Consider the following 15902-nt stretch of genomic DNA (forward strand, 5'->3'; position numbering starts at 1 on the left):
ACTGATTATTGAAAAACACAGCAGCATACAGATCAGAAAAAGCATGGCTTTGAATTCCACCCTCCCGAGAGAGTCACTGTCATCACGGATGCGCCTTGTGCCAGAAATGTTTTCTTTGCACATAAAGTCTTCTGCACTCCTGGAAATCATCCCAGTAAGGGGCGTTAGAGCCAGTTTGGGGAGAGTAAGAACAAAACAAAACATCTATTTAGTAGCGTCAGACTGCCTCACACTGACATGTTCCAAGCTGCCACTTGTCTTCTTGTTAATAACTTCATACTATTTCAGAGCATGACTGTCTCATCATTGATTTCACTGGTTCTTGACAGATGGAACTTTCGGTGGTTTCCAATGTTCTGATTCACAAAGGAAAACAAGGACGCAGTACTTTCTCTTGAGCAAAACCTTTTTGCTTACTTATGCTACTGCGTATTCCCAGAAGATAAACTGAGCTGTAGAATTTCTGGGTCAAGGACTATGGGAACCAGTTCTAGTGTGTAGGGGAGGTGGGGTGGGAGGGGCAGAAGCCATTCTGGGGGGCTGGGCCGTGCCATACTTGATTAGGCACACATATCACCATGCGCAAGGATCCAGGTTGCAGCCCCCACTCCTCACCTGCAGGGAGGATGCATCAGAAGCAGTGAAGCGGTGTCAGAAGCAGTGAAGCGGGGTCGGGTGGTAGCATAGCGGGTTAAGCACACAGGTGGTGAAGCTGGTCTGCAGGTGTCTATCTTTCTCTCCCCCTCTCTGTCTTCCCCTTCTCTCTCCATTTTCTCTCTGTCCTATCCAACAACGAACGATATCAACAACAAAAATAATAACCACAACAAGGTTACAACAACAAGGGCAACAAAAGGGGAAATAAAATGGCCTCCAGCAATGGATTCATGGCACAGGCACTGAGCCCCAGCAATAACCCTAAAGGCAAAAAAAAAAAAAAGCAGTGAAGCAGGCCTGCAGGTGTCTTTCTCTCTTCCTCTCAACCTCTCCTTCCATTTTAATTTCTCTGTCCTATCCAATAAAAAATAAAATAGAAAGAAAAAAAAAGGCTCCCAGGAGCCATGAATTTGTGGTGCCATCACTGAGCCCCAGCAATAACCCAGGGGGGTGGGGGCAAGAAGAAGCCATTCTGGTTCCCGACTGGTTCCCATTGGCTTCTTCAAGACTAGATAAATCATCAAAGAGCTTGAAGCAGATTAACAAGAGAAAAAAAAAAAGCACAAAGCCCTGGCACTACTGTAGGCCAGAGCTAAGCAGTGCACTGCCCCCCCACCATGAATCTCCCAAAACACTAAAGATCAAACAGAAGGTAACAGAGGCGTAATCTCAAGTGTGGAGAGAAATAGAGAGGACAACTTTTGGGGGAGCACCCAGGTGGCTGCCCAGGGACAGCCCCTCCCCCTCACAGGCGGCTAAAGTTGCCCTCAGCCATGGCAGTGGCGGCAGCAGCTCTCCACAGCCCCCCACAGCCCCCAAGCAGGTTTTTCTAGCTCAGTTCTTTGTGAGAAATAAATCTGGGCTTGGAAGGCCAAGGAACGTTGCACAATCTCTCATCTGAGGGAGGCTGTGCTCTGGCTCAGGACGGGAGTCAATTACAGCTGCAGAGTGGGCCTCTCCCCACCCCCCACACCTCGCCCCAAGAGCTTGGCATTTCTCCAAAGCCTCAGAAAAAGGTCTGGGTTCACCAGTTTCATTTCTTGATCAAGATTTCCCAAAGAGGAGAGACCTTTTTTTCTCCCTCATGTCTCTAGGCAAAAAATATGCACTCTTGGCATTATCTCGTTCAGTCTGCTAGGAGCTCTATTGGAGACGAAATGACTGGTGTTAACAGATAGCATTTTTTAAAATTATTTTTTATTACATTTATTTAGGAGATAGAGAGAGGGGAGATGGAGAGGGAGAAACACCCACAGCATTGCCTCACTGCTCAGGAAACTTCTCCGTGCAGGTGGAAACTGGGGCTTGAACCTGGGTCCTTGCACATGGTCATGTGTGTGCTCAACCAGGTGTGCCACTCACTGCCTGACCCCCACAAATCGCTTTTTGAAGGGTCAACTCTTTCCAGCCTTCAGATGCCCTCCCATGAAATCAATGTTTTGTCAAAGAACTACTTTAAAGGGTTCTTCTTCTTCTTCTTCTTCTTCTTCTTCTTATTATTATTATTATTATTGATTCAATATGGATTTACAAATTGCAAGATAATAGGGTTATAATTCCATACAGTTCCCACCACCACCAGCATTCCATGTCTCATCCCCTCCATTGGAAACTTTACTACTGTTTACTCCTCTGGGAGTATGGGCCACAATTCTTTTTGGAGTGCAGGAGGGAGTTCTGACTTCTGTAACTGCTTCTCTGCTGGACATGGGTGTTGGCAGGTTGATCCATACCCCCAATCTGTTTCTCTCTTTCCCTAGTGGGGCAGGGCTCTGAAGAATTGAGGTTCCATGAAACATTAGGGAGGTTGTCTGCCCAGGGAAGTCAGGATGAAATCAGAGTAGTATCTGCGACTTGGTGGCTGAAATGCAGAGAGAGCAGGACAAACTGCTTAGTAAACAGGAACTATGAAGTAGGAATAGAGCAGGTGAAAGTTGGCACATTAGAGTGGAAGGAAGCTAGGGAGCCTATTATAGGAATGTTCCTAGGAGCCTGTGTCTTAATAATCTCTGCTTGAGCTTGATGGCTAACATGGGGGTAGACTAGAAATATTGTCTGGGAAGATGGTGTCAGAGCTGAGAGTAGAACTAGGAAGCAGGATTTAGGGAAAAGAGTTGGTCACAAACTTGTAGAAATGCAATGAACTCTTTACCACAGCTCTTACCCAGGGCCCATAGCTGTTCATATTTAGCACAGGAGCCTGTGTAACCTTCAAGTCCCTGTCAGACTGAGTTCATAGTTCATGGTCACAGCTGGGGACATTCTAGGCTGCACCTATTTCTGAACCAGTCTTCCTGAAGTGGCAGAGAACGACTCCCTTCAGAGAGTGGGCCAGTCCCTACCATTGCTAGTTCATAGTGAGGGTATATTCCTGAAGAAGCCCACAAAAGGGCTTATGATGACGTTCTCAGTGGATGTGACCAGTGACAGTAGAGAGAGGGTCTAAAAGAGGTCTAGGCCATATATCCACGGGGAAATCCAAAGATTCCCTGCAAAGACCTACTTTGCAGGTGGCAGATTTCTGTGCCCCAGTGTCCCTTATTTTCTTTCTTTGAGATACTTAAGGGAGTAGTAAATGTCCTTGCAAACCTGCACAACCTTGACCTAGCACAGTTTAGGGCCAGCACAAAAGTTCACCTGGGAGGGTCCCTGCGTTGCTGTGAGTGTAATCTAAGACTGAGACCCCAGTGCAGTACATAGCAGTATGACAGCATTGTGGGGGTCTCATCTGTTCTTTCTCACTCTGCCTCTCTCTCTCTCTCTCTCTCTCTCTCTATCTATCTATCTAGAAGTTGATCCAGGGACAGTGGAACAATGTAAGTGCTAGGTCAGATTGACACAAAAAGTGCCCTATTTTCAGAAGACTGTTTGGACATCTTGGAGAAGTCTGCTCCTCATTGTTCACAACCAGATTCAGGATGGGGGGATGACAGCTGATCTGGGGAGCAAAGTTGTCTTCCAGACAAAGTGAAAAGAAAAAGAAAAGAGGGAGTCGGGCAGTAGCACAGTGGGCTAAGCGCAGGTGGCGCAAAGCACAAGGACCCGGCGTAAGGATCCCGGTTTGAGCCCCCAGCTCCCCACCTGCAGGGGAGTCACTTCGTAGGTGGTGAAGCAGATCTGCAGGTGTCTGTCTTTCTCTCCCCCTCTCTGTCTTCCCCTCCCCTCTCCATTTCTCTCTGTCCTATCCAACAACGATGATGGCATCAATAATAACTACAACAATAACACAACAAGGGCAACAAAAGGGAATAAATAAATAAATAAATAAATATTAACAAAAGAAAAGAGGGGCCAGGCAGTGAAGCACTTGATCAAGCACACACATCACTGTGCTCAAGGCCCTGGCTGTCACCTGCGGGAGAGAAGTTTCCCAGTCAGTGAAGCAGTGCTACAGGTGTCTTCTCTCCCACTCTGCTTCCCTTCCTTCTCAGCGTCTTTCAGTCTGATCAAATAAAAAATCAAAATATTTATTTAAAAAATGTCTAAACCTAAAAAATAAAGTAAGGAAAACAGAAAAGAACAAAACAAAACAACCCAAGCCTGGCAACATCTAGGAAGGCTTTAGCCGGGGACTTAACACACTTCCATTGAGAAGGAGACAAGCCCCGTCTCTGAGGGCAGGGAGCGGACAGCAGAAACAGCACATCTGGCCACCCCCCGGCTCACGACGGCACTCTGTTAGCCTCTTCTTTTGTCACCAGGGCTATTGCTGGGTTTCAACGCCTGCTCAGCTCTTCCGTTCCTGGTGGCTATTTTTTTTTATAGGGGCTGAGGTACAGATAGCCACAGGGATGTTCCACAGGTCAGTTTTTTGTTTTTAATTTCTCTCTGTCTCCGTCCAATAAATGAATAAATGAATAAAATATTTGGGGGGGCCAGATGGTGGTGCACTCTGTTAAGCACACGTATTATCATGTGTGCTTAACAGAGTGCAAACCCCTACTCCCCACCTGCAGTTGGGGTGCTTCACAAGCAGGTCTGCAGGTCTTTCATTCTCTGTGTGTAGCTATGTTCTCTCCCTTTTCAAATTCTTTCTCTTTTATCAGATAAATAAATAAAGGAAACATGGCCATCAGCATCAGTAGATTTATCATGGAGGCAGGGAGCCTCTGCACTAACCCTGATGACAATAAAAACAAATAAACAAATTATGATTCTTAAAAAGAAAATGCAAATTAGACTTGGCCCCTGCTCGCACCATTTCATGCCCTGAGACACAGCCAGCAGGGGCTGAAGCTGTTTCGTGTACAAGATGCTCCTCTCTGAGGCTGATGAGGCCACTCTGAGATGACATCTGTGTTCCCAGGCTGGGGGCTGTTCGGCCTCTCAGATCCTGAGCTGGCAGGGCTGCTGCAGGTGAGGCTGACATCCATGCCCGTGGAAGCCCAGACCTCCAGGGAGCTCCCAGGTGGGAAAGTGCCCTGTCTGCCTTTGCTCCTTTTCTAATGTCTCCTCTCTGCCCTCACTGGGCATTTGTTTCCTCATTGTGAGGGCTTCTAGCAGCCTTGTGGAGCTGTGGTGCCTTCAGGCTTACTTAAAGTGTAAAAATGTATCCATTCGCCAAATGCTTCTCACCCTGAATTTTCATTACCTTCAGCGTGTTGAGTTCATAGAACACGAACTTCAAAGGATTAAGAAACCGTTCCTTCTACTAAGTTACGAGTCTATCACTTGTGGAAAATAAGTTTATGATTTTTTTTTTTTATAGAGACAGAGAAAAGTTAAGATAAAAGAGGGAGGGAGCCAGCTGCAGCTCTGCTCATGAAGTTTCCCCCTGCTGGTGGGGAGTGGGGGTTTGAACCCCAGTCCTTGCACATAGTAACATGTACACTCTACAAGGTCCCCCCTATGAATTTTCTAAATAAAACCCCACCATTTACTGTGCCCCACACCCTCTTTCAGAGCCTCTGGCATTCTTAGTTCTGTGGTCACCCACCCACTGGTTTATGTAGGTGATTATGTTAGTCAGCTGTTTCCATATGTTCCACAGGCAGGAGAAACCATGCAGTATTTTTTCCTTCTGACTGACTTTAATTTCTTTAACTAAGAACAATTCCCTGAACTCAAACTGCCCTGCTGATGCTTGCTTTTTCAGGTTGCCAGATAAACACATCAGGTCTAGAACTAGAATTTTACATTCACAACAAGCATTTTTTTCCCAGTGACATACACCCCCAAAATTGCACAGAATGGTGGAGACAGCCTGTCTTCTGTGAAGAAAGCTTGTCCAGCACCTCACTGGCCTTCTAACCCCAAAAGGGACAGGGCTTCATCACACCAGGACTCGACATTGATGAATTGGGCTGGGCAAAGGATAACAGAGCCAATGGGTTTGGGGGCCTGGACATTGTCACTCAAGTCCCTGTGTGCCTTTTTCCTTCAAGGCAATCAACTGATAAGGGAAAAGAAAGTCAGGGAGAGCCAGAGGCCTGGTGACTTAAAAGCCTCCAGCCCTGGGCCCCTTTGTCTCCAGCCCCAAATATTTCTCATCTTGCAAGAAATAGATAAGATGGAACCTTCTGGCATAGACAGTCTATTCACTTGGAGAGGCCTAAAAACTTGCCTCCTGCCTCCAGCTTGTGTCCAAGGGCAGTAAAGCTGTCCCCCCCAACCCCCACCCCATTTTTGGCAAAAGCTTCCGTGACAGCATCTGACCTTTGGTGACAGCTTCTACCTTTTGGTGGCAGCAGGTCCTGGTCCTGATGAGATGGAAAGCAGGACTGGGCTCTGGACAAGGAGCCCTTAGCTTTTTCAAACTATTATTTATTTACTATGGATTTTTGTTTGTGATTAATGGTGGGTTACGGCTGAAGAGACGGCATAGTGGTGCTATAAAAGACTCTCCTGCTTGAGGCTCTGAGGTCCCAGGTTGAGTTCCACCATAAACCAGAGCTGAATAGTGCTCTGGTCTTTTCGTCTTTCTCTCTCCTCTCCCTCTCTTCTTCTTTCCTTCTCCCTCCTCCTCTTCCTCTGTATCTCTCTCATTAAAAATAAAAATTAAAAAACTATCTTACATATTGTAAGATTCCAGGATATAGTTTCACACCACACCCACCACCAAAGGTCTGTGTCTCCATACTCCCACCTTCCAATAATAACCTCCAGAGTTCTCATAAGTCTTAGAAACAATTTTTTTTGTGGGTGTATGTGTATCTGCTCTCTAGATGCCACACAAGTGAAACCATCCAAGTAGTTGTCTTTCATCTCTTATTTCAGTAAGCATAATCACCTCTAGTTTGATCAGTTTTGTCTCGAAGGACACAAGATCATCTCTTTTTGATTGCAGAGTAGAATTCCATGGAGTACATATCCCATAATATCTGGAGCCAGCCATCCGCGGATGGGCATTTGAACCATTAGCTTTGAAGCTGGCCCCTTGTGTCTGCACTCTGTCCCGTGGTGCAGACTACTGTGTCTCTCAGTAAGGGTCTGGGCGGCCATGTCCCTAGAGCCACACCCATCCTGCCTGTCCCCCCAAATCTGAGTCTGGACTGGTGTTTCTCTCTGTGACTCTCTCTCCAGGTCACCTTCCTGCCAAAGGGAGGTGATGGGATCCCAGGTAAGGGACAGGCATCTTGTCCTCATTAGCCCGTCCCTGAGAACATTAACCCTTTCACTCCAAGGGTGCCCCTGTCCCTTGAAGACTAGGGGGACAATAGACTAGCACCCCAAATGTGTCTTTCTGCAAAGGCTGAGTTCATGCAGAGGGACCTTTGTTTCCTTTGAAGCTGCTTTGGGAAAAATGTCCACTCAGGGATTCTATGAGTGTGTCTCTCCGAGCAAGCAGAGATCTCATCTCTTTATCTCTTTTCTGGGGGGGGGGCACACTGCAGCCTGTATATTCAGCATTACTGGGAGCCAGCTGACCTCCCTCCTTCTCCTCCCAGTTTGTGCTCCTAAGGGTTTTAAATTAATCTCTGAAACCATGGGGAGTGGGGAGGAGAGACTGTAGGATAACTCACCTGGTGACAGCATGCCTTGCTGTGTGCATGGCCAGCATTTGAGCCCCTGCACTACATGGGAGGTTCCATAGCACCAGGGGAAGCTCTCTCTCTCTATCTGAAATAAAGAGGATGAACATGTTGATCTAGGGGTGGTGAAATTGCCTGTGTGTGCAAGAAGCCTCCAGTGCTACAAGCAAACATGAATAAATCAATAAAAAGAAAATCATATGGATGGTTGGGTAGTAAATGGATATACTGTTTTTTTCCTTTTAATTATTATTGTTGCACAGAAAAACTGAAGGAGGAGGAGGAGACAGAGAGGGACAGAGACAGAGAGATACCTGCAGCCCTGTTCGACCAATTGTGAAGATTTCCCCCTAAAGGTAGGGACCAGGGGCTTGAACCCGGGTCCTTGCTCACTGTAATGTCATCACTTAAACAGGTGCACCACCACCTGGCCCTTACGTAGATATTTTCCTCATATAAGGCAGGCCAGTTTGTGCCTGTACCTGAATAGGCCCTTCTTTCTTGCTTCTTTACCCCTTTGCCAGGGAGCAAAATATCCGCCACCACCACTCAGAAACATGTCTTTGGCGAGAAGTGGATTTTCTCAGCAGGACTATAAAGACACAACAAAGATGGTGTTTGGGCATCTCGGGGGTGTGTGTGGGCAGGGAAGGGGGCTAGGCTAGCAGGCAGCCAGTGGAGAGGCCAGAGCTCCATCTGCAAGCCCGTGTCTTACTCTGTCCCTCTGGCCACCTCCCCAGCAGTGGTCTCGTTCTCTTCTTTTCAGGGTTCTTGTGTCCGCCAGAGTTGCAATACCGGGCCAGGACATAGTTGTAGTACATTTGCTTTGGGGTTGTTGGGGGGGGGGGGACTTGAACCCCAGCACCACACGGAGCTTCCACAAGCCTGGTGGGGGAATTCTTATGCTTCAGAGTCTCTCTTTCTGTCTCTGCCTCTGTCTTTGTCTCAATCTGAAGTGAAAAGGCTGCTGAGAGCAGGGGGACAGTAGATGTGTGAGGCCCCAGCACTGAACAGACAGACAGGCAGACAGACAGACAAGGTGTATGGGACCATGGTCTGAACCACTCCAGCTGTGTGCAAACACTGCCCATGGGATTAATCTGACTTGCCTTTACCGTGTCCCTGCTCCATCCGTCTCACACTGGTTTGATGACTTGTCCAGCTTCTGAAAGATCCAGAAGACTGCCCCATCTTTTTTTTTTTTTTTCCTCTATGCCCAAACAATTTTCAGGCTACAGAGGAAAGGAAAGCTAAAAGCCACAAGAGTTGCTTTATCTCCCAAGGCTGATGATGCATTTCCTGCACATTTATAGCAGTTATAGCACTCTTCTCTCTCTCTCTCTCTCTCTCTCTCTCTCTCTCTCTCTCTCTCTCATCTATCATCCAGCCAACTTCTTTTTAAATAGTTCAGTAGTTTGGAATTATTCATAGCCAGCCCTTTTCTCTATTTTTGTGCATGATGGAATAATCCAGCTACTTAGCAGAAAAAAAAAATGGTCTTGCTATTTTGGGCTTCTACTCTCAATTCTAGTAGAGAGAGAGAGAAAGAGAGAGAGAGAGAATGAGAGAGAGAGAGAGAGAGAGAGAGAGAGAGAGAGAGAGATTGGGGCTTCCTTCTCCCCTTGGAAGCCCTGGGGCTGGCTTAAACAGTCCACTGACATAAGACAGATTAGCATGTAGACAGGAACCAAGCACAGTCTCTGTGCCACCTTGAGCTCAGAATGGAGGAGAGTTGGGTTCAGCAGGAGGAGGGGGACCCCCAGGATGCTCAGTTCTCAGGGTTCTCAGGGTTTGCCCTGCCATTTAGAGATGCCAGGGGGCTGGGGACACAGCATAATGGTTCTGCAAAAAGACTTTCATTCCTGAGGCTCTGTGGTCCCAGGTTCAATCTCCAGCACCACCATAAACCAGAGCTGAGGAGGGCTCTGTTAGCTCTCTCTGTGTAACTTCCTCTCTGTATCTCTCTCATTTAAAACATAATAGGGGGAAAAAAACTAAACAAAAAACAGAGAGGTCAGTAAAAGTGAACCAACAGTGTCTTGACTGCTACATGCCAAACTGGCACATCTGGGAAGTGTAGCAAACACGTGAACTTCACAGAAGCCAGAAGACTACTCTGGGCTCTTCATCCCTGAGAGGTGTGTATGTGTGTGTGTCTGTGTGTGTGTGTCTGTGTGTGTGTGTCTGTATGTGTCTGTGTGTGTGTCTGTGTGTGTCTGTGTGTCTGTGTCTGTGTGTGTGTCTGTGTGTGTGTGTCTGTATGTGTCTGTGTCTGTGTGTCTGTGTGTGTGTCTGTGTGTGTCTGTGTGTGTGTCTGTGTGTGTCTGTGTGTGTCTGTGTGTCTCTGTGTGTGTATCTGTGTGTGTATCTGTGTGTGTGTGTCTGTGTATGTGTGTGTGTGTGTCTGTGTGTGTGTGTCTGTATGTGTCTCTGTGTGTGTGTCTCTGTGTGTGTGTCTGTATGTGTCTCTGTGTGTGTGTCTGTGTGTGTCTGTGTGTGTATCTGTGTGTGTATCTGTGTGTGTGTGTCTGTGTGTGTGTGTGTCTGTGTGTGTGTCTGTGTGTGTGTCTGTGTGTGTGTGTGTCTGTGTGTGTGTGTCTGTGTGTGTGTGTGTGTCTGTTTGTGTGTCTGTGTGTGTGTGTGTCTGTGTGTGTGTGTGTCTGTGTGTGTGTCTGTGTGTGTGTGTGTGTGTGTGTGTGTGTGTGTCTGTGTGTGTGTGTCTGTGTGTGTATGTATGAAGAGGGCTTCCAGGTGGAAGAGCCAAACTGCAGAAAAACAGACAAGGGAACAAATAGGCTGTTGTGCAGCTCAGAATCTTCCAGGTGGAAGAAGTTGTTCTCTCTGGGGCAACTTCAAAATCAAAATAAAAAAGTTTTTTTTTGACCTGCCAGGTTTTTTTTTTTCTTTCTAATTTTTATTAGGTAGGACAGAAACTGACAGCAGAGGGGGAGATAGAGTGGGAGAGACACAGGCACCTTCAAGCCACTCATAAAGTGGATCCCCTGCAGGTGGAGACCAGGGGTTTGAACCTGGTTCATTGCGCTTAGTAAATGGAAACCCCCACCCCAGGTTAACTTTTTTTATTCAGAAAATGAGATGGAGAGGCCGGGCAGTGACACACACACACACACACACACAAACACACACACACACAAACACACACACACACAAACACACACACACACACAAACACACACACACACAAACACACACACAAACACACACACACAAACACACACACAAACACACACACAAACACACACACACACAAACACACACACACACAAACACACACACACACAAACACACACACACACACACACTCACACACACACACACACACACACACACACGGACCTGGGTTTGAGCCCCCATTCCCACCTGTAAGGGTGGGGGGCACTTTGAGAGCAGTGAAACAGGTCTGCAGGTCTCTCTCTCTCTCTCCCTCCTTCCCTCCAGAAATATCTTCCCTACTCTTTTAACTTCTCTCTGCCCTAGCAAATAAAAATAAATAAATAAATAATGGCCACTGGGAGTGGTAGGTTTGAAGTGTTGGCACCAAGCCCCAGTGATAACCCTGGTGGCAGGAGAGAGAGAGAGAGAGCTCACAGTACTGGAACTTCCCCTGGTGATGTGGCACTTGTTCATGGTGCCAGGGTTAGTGTCTGGATCTCAGGCCTGGCAAGGTACACAGCCTACCCAGTGAGCTAGTGCACTCTCCCTCTCTCTCTCATCCTGTAATAACTCCCTTCCAGGGGCACCCAGTGGAAATTTCCTTCATAGATGTGTATGGCCCTCACTTACAGGAAGTATGAATTGATTGGTGGCATCAAAGGGAAGTGGCGAGATTCTCACCAGGCTGCCGGTTCTCCAGGGAGCTTTAGGGGGAACATGCTCCTAACCCCAGCCAGTGCTCCCCCTAAACAAACAAACAAACAAACAAACAAACAAACAAATACCTCAAGTGGGGCCAGGCAGTGGGACATCTCCCAGTGTGCAGATGTCACAGTGCTCAAGGATCTGGGTTCAAGCTCTTGGTCTCCACCTGCAGGGGGGAAGCTTCTTAGTGGTAATGCAGGGCTGCAGGTCTCTCTCTCTCTCTCTCTCTCTCTCTCTCTGTCTCCCCTTCTTCTTTCAATCTTTCTTTCCTAACTAATTGGTCAATTAAAAAAAAACCCGACCACTCGGGGCTGAGTGGTGGCACAACCGTTGAGTGAGCATAGCCCAATGTGCAATCTCCAGCTCCCCACCTCTGTGTGTGTGTGTGTGTGGGGCGGTCTTCACAGGTGATGAGACAGAACTGCAGGTGTCTCTCTTTCTTTCCCCTTTCCCTTTCAGTCTCTCTGTTTCTTTCCAGAATAAATAGAGAATCTGCTTTGCCATGTGTGTGACCCAGGTTCAGGCCCAGCCCCCGTTGCATTGAAGGAAGCTCTGGCGCTGTGGTGTCTATATCTTAAAAAAAAAAAACAACTTTTGGGTGGGGGTAGATAGCATAATGGTTATGCTCTCATGCCTGAGGCTTTGAAGTCCCAGGTTCAATCCCCCACACCACCTTAAGCCAGAGCTGAGCAGTGCTCTGGTTAAAAAAAAAAACAAAAAACTTTTGCATAAACTTTATTCCTTTTTATTATTATTTAAGCTATGATAAATTAACACCACCCTCTCTTTCATCCACTTTTCCTCCCCTCTTTCATCTTCTTCCCCTCTGCTGAACCAATGTCCTCTGGCTTATTTTCATTTTGTTTTAACCCTTCATTGAATTGTCTTTCCTTATTTTGCATATTTAAGAGAAATCGTCCCATAACCCCAGTGGCTTCCTTCCAGCTCACTGCACATGGCACCATGTCATCTTCTTATAGCTGAGCCATAGTCTGTGGTGTGTAAGGACCCCATCTCCATGCACTCCCTTCCAGAACCTTCTCTGGAGCTGTGAGCTATCGCCTCCCCTCACAACATTCCATTTGATGGAGGTCAGTGTTCTCCAGCAAGAGCCCTTGACAACTTTGAATGTGAGAAATCACCCTTATGGAGAACTAACTTTCTTTCTTTCTTCCTTTCTTTCTTTTTTCTTTCTTTTTTTCCTTCTTCCTTCCTTTCTTTCTTTCTAGAACTGATGATTTTACCACTTTCAGACTGACCATTTCATTCAGAAAGACAGCGATGGGGGGTGGGGGTGGTGAGAAGTGGACACCAAAGCCTCTGGGCTTTCTCAAGCTCCTCATGCTCTCATTGTGGTTCAGGGGATTAAACCTGAGTCTTTTGCACGGTCAGCTATCTCTCCAGCCCCAGCCTGGGAGGATCAAAAGGCAAAGATTAAAAGTCAAAGACCAAAAGTTGAATTCCCCTAGTCCAGCTGCATATGTGAGTCTGGTCTTTTCTGCTGAGATGCAGCTTTGCTGAGACATGACAGGATCTGAGGCTGTCACCTTATCCATACTCAGTGTCCCTGGCTCGGGGTGTCAATGGCTAAGCTAAGACCTTGCCGTTTACACAGGTCCCATGAGGTGTCTTCAAGGGCTTGGGAGACAGCATAATGATTCTGCAAAAGACTTTAATGCCTGAGGCTCTGAGGTTCCAGGTTCAATCCCCAACACCACTGTAAATCAGAGCTGAGCAGGGCTGTGGTCTTTTCAGTCTCTACCTCTCTCTCTCTCTCTCTCTCTCTCTCTCTCTCATTAAAATAAAATAAAGATCAATTAAAAAAAGAAGAAGAAGAACCCATCAGAACACCTTTCCAGCTCTCTGCTTTCCGTTTTTCTCTCAGAGTAGCTAAGACTTTGAGACATCAGAGAAGTCCCTCACATTGACAAATCCAGGTCAAGACTCCATTGGGACCCCGTGATTTCTGTGTGCTAGAGATATGGTAGGTTGTCTAAGCAAACAGTCCCAATTGGCCCTCTTTCCTGGGCATCCATGAGAGCCAACAGTCAGAGGTAGGCAGGTCTGGTTCTGGGAAGAAGCTGCACCCCAAACCTCCTGACTTTGTGAACACAAAGACCTGAGACAGGACCTTCATCAGCCATCAGGGATACACAAGCAACAGCCGGTTGAGGAAGCCGGAACCCAGGTCCCAGAAGCAGAGGCTCATGGGAGTGAGGAATAGAGTCAAGCAAAATGCCTTTGCCTTCACTCAGGGCTCACAGTGAGTCATGGCCATGCCATTTAATGGTGCTGTGTTGTAGAGTTCCTCAGATAATAACTGTCACCTCCCCATGCCAGGACCCAATCTCTGCATCTCCAACTGGCCTGTCACTGGGTTCAAGTCCCTTGTGGGATTGAGTCCTCAGTTTGATTCTTTCATAGACTGACCTAAAGTCCTAAATCAATCCCTTCTTCAGTCATCACATCTTGCTTTCCTTTTGCCTTTGTAAGTCATGGCGCAAGCATCTGAGGACATTTTAGGACTGGTTTCATTTTAAAAAATGGCTGACTTCCCAATGTGACAGATTGTGCTTCCCAACATCACTCTGAATGACTGCTGAGGCTCCTCTGGCCTGAGAATGGACGTGAATTCATCATTTTCTCTCCTATTACTTTTGGGGCTTTTTTTTTTCTATCTAAGCAGGGTTACTATTAATAAACATTCTTTTGAAAGCTCTCTTCAATTTGATATGTAAGATATAATTACTGGAGAGAAGTTGGAATTATCATTTGTCACATTTATGATGTCATGAAAAAAAAACAACCCGATAGAACTAATAAGAATAGCAGGACTGTGATAGACACAATTTATATATGGACATGTGTTTGTATATTGGTATCGTTTTCTTATGTCCCAAGAAATTACCACCTAAAATCATACCAAAAATACTATCTCAAAGAGTAAGATCATCACTGCCCAAGTGATAGCTGAAATGAAAAAAAAAAAAAAAGTTAGGTGATAGAGCACATGCAGTTTTGTATCGGGGGAGAGACAGTATAATGCTTCTGCAAAGAGACTCTCATACCTGAGCCTCCAAAGGGCCAGGTTCAGTCCCCCCATATCACCACAAAACAGAGCTAAGTATGTGTTCTGCTAAAAGAAAAAAGAAAAGAAAAAGAGAGAAGAAATAAAAGATAGGTTTAAGCTCTATTATAGAGTGTTTTAATTTTAAACAATGGCATTTCCCACTGGATTCTTGGGTGGCACTTTGAGCAAGGAGGGACTTGGGGGGCGGGGCTTGGGGTCCTGGTGCATGATAGTGGAAAAGGACCTAGTTTAACGGTGAAAGTGTTTTGTAGACACTTATCACAGGGAGATGAAAAAGTGTACCCATGTGTCACCAACGGTATTGTGAACCATTAACTCCCCAATAAAATGATAAAAGAAAAAATGCATCTGCATGAGTCAGTAGGGAAGGGGGGGCACAGGCAGCCTGTAGTCCTAACCCCCAGCTCTCTTTAGATGTACCTAACAAATAAAAATGTTCAGGGGCCAGGTGGTGGCACATCTGGTTAAGGGCACACATTATAGTGCACAAGGACCCAGGTTCAAGCCCCCGGTCCCCACCTGCAGGGGGAGAGCTTCACGAATGGTGAAGCAGGGCTGGAGGTGTCTTTTTTTCTTTTTCCCTCTCTATCTCCCCCACCCCTCTCAATTTCTCTCTGTCTCTCTATCCAATAATAAATAGATAAATAAATAAATATTTAAAAAAACAACTAATAAAAATGTTCAGACCAGGGTCCAGGTGGTGGCGCACCTGGTTAAGCGCACATGTTACAATGCACAAGGACCCAGGGTTGAGCCCCCAGCCCCCACCTGCAGGGGGAAAGCTTTGGGAGTGGTGAAGCAGGGCTGCATGTGTCTCTCTCTCTGTCTCTCTCCCTCTCTATCACCCCCTTCTCTCTTGATTTCTGGCTGTCTCTATCCAATAAATAAATAAATAAATACAAAAAATAAAATTAATAAAACTTTTAAAAAATGTTCAAACTAAAAGTGTACAACAACCCTACTCACGGTGAAATGGCTGCCTCAGTCAGGAAATTTTCACAGCTGCTCAGGCCGAGGGAAGCTGCTCAGCCAGTAGAGCACAGGACTTGCATGGCTTTGGCTGTTGGCTTGATCTCTGAATCCTCTTCCTTCGTTCCTCTCTTACCTAAAACACACTCTGTTTCATATGAAGGGAATAAAATAAAATTTTAAAACAAAAACTAACACATATTGTCAGCTTACATAGTTTCCCCCCAATTCTGTTAGACTTGATTCTTTTTCAGTTTCATTTTTCTTTATTTATTAGTTATTTAATATTGATTTATAAAATTTTTAGATAATAGAGGCATAATTCCATATGGTTC

General features: G+C 46.2%; 1 long non-coding RNA gene across 1 annotated transcript in view; it reads right to left on the reverse strand.

Moving 5' to 3' along the window:
• Nucleotides 1-1832: 1832 nt before the first annotated feature.
• LOC132539381 (uncharacterized) overlaps nucleotides 1833-15902 on the reverse strand; it is a 31462-nt gene continuing 17392 nt past the window's right edge. Inside the window, exons 4-6 of the long non-coding RNA XR_009550630.1 lie at nucleotides 11582-11673; nucleotides 7620-7712; nucleotides 1833-2518 (exon numbers count right to left, since the gene is read on the reverse strand). This is a non-coding gene — a long non-coding RNA (uncharacterized LOC132539381). The remainder of the gene's footprint in view (nucleotides 2519-7619; nucleotides 7713-11581; nucleotides 11674-15902) is intronic.

This window comes from Erinaceus europaeus, chromosome 7 (genome assembly GCF_950295315.1).
Source record: "Erinaceus europaeus chromosome 7, mEriEur2.1, whole genome shotgun sequence".
NCBI classification, from domain to species: domain Eukaryota; kingdom Metazoa; phylum Chordata; class Mammalia; order Eulipotyphla; family Erinaceidae; genus Erinaceus; species Erinaceus europaeus.